This window comes from Rhinolophus hipposideros (assembly GCF_964194185.1).
Source record: "Rhinolophus hipposideros genome assembly, chromosome: 15".
Taxonomy (NCBI): Eukaryota; Metazoa; Chordata; class Mammalia; order Chiroptera; family Rhinolophidae; genus Rhinolophus; species Rhinolophus hipposideros.
The window spans coordinates 1,954,746-1,956,046 of NC_138061.1; positions in this window are offsets into that span (position 1 = coordinate 1,954,746).

The following is a 1,301-nucleotide window of genomic DNA, read 5'->3' on the forward strand; positions in this document are numbered from 1 at the left end:
CCGGCACTTCTCGTTACAGGTGTAAAGGCAGAGACCACACACCCGATGGGCCGCGTCGCACAAGGACCCAGCCTTGGGTTTGGGGAGCAAGAATCCTGGACGGAACCCCAACCCCCAGAACAAAGTCTTAATGTCCCGAGTTCCTCACGTGTACTTCTTTCACTGCTTTTATTCTTCCCATCCTTGGTTACCAAGCAAAATCAGTTTAGATACTACCCATTCCTACAGGGCATTTCCCCAAATGGACAGCAAGTGGGCAGCAATTCCCTAGGATTTTTCCCTCGTAAGGAAGTCACCTCCAGGCTCCACACATGTCAAGAGGAGACACTGCCCCTTCTCTATGAGGCCTTTCTGGTCCCTTTAACAGTCGCTTTCTGGACCTTGTGCAGACAGACCGCCCTCTGTGAACGCCCACTGTCTTAGCTGTCTCCTGCTTACACCACCACACACAGAGGGAACCAGCCTGACACTCAGGACACAGGACACGAGCGTCTGATGAAGAGCTATACCCTTCACTGGCACTGTATGCATGTTCCTGTCTCCTTTCTAAAAGCTGGCTCTCGCGCCCCTTTCCTTACTGCCACCAGGTTTTGTGGAGCCCTAACGGCCCAATCAATAGGTGGGAAAAGTTAATGACCATAACACAGGCCACAGGTACTCCAAAAATCTAAGAACCATGGAAGTGAATCCGGTCACCTGTTAATGGCATGCGTGACTGACGCCTGATGGAACACCCATTTTTTTAATGCGCTAGACTCAGGGTCAAAAATGCTGCTGCAATTTTCACAGACCTCAGGATGTTATGAACCTACTTAAGAGTGAAGTCAATACTGTCCATACAGCGACTGAAATGAGCTGTGATGCTTCACACCAGCTGACAGCACATTCTTCTCCGTTATGAACAAAGCACCTGCTGTGACACACTCAGTGAGCAGTCACTCCCTCCGGTTTCCGGGTGACACACGGCTGGTGCTTTCAGCAGCGAGCAGCGAGCCCGAGCAGGCCGGCGTCGCCTCTGTGCTCTCACCAGGGCCAAGCTCCGAAATGCCATCAGAAAAAAAAAGACGTAAACTCGAATGTTCCCAAGCTGTAAAGAGGTGTCTGGCCAGTGAGGGGAGCCATTGGTTTGGTCTGCGAGTTGTTCTAAATAGTGTGTAGTGTGGATTACAGACTCCATCACTCCTGTTCTCTGTTTCTTGAAGCCTATTTCCTCAACCGCTACAAGAAACCCACATCTTAAGAAAAGGAAACTTAAAGTGGTAACTATATGTTTAACATCTCTGTAAAGATGCACGATTATT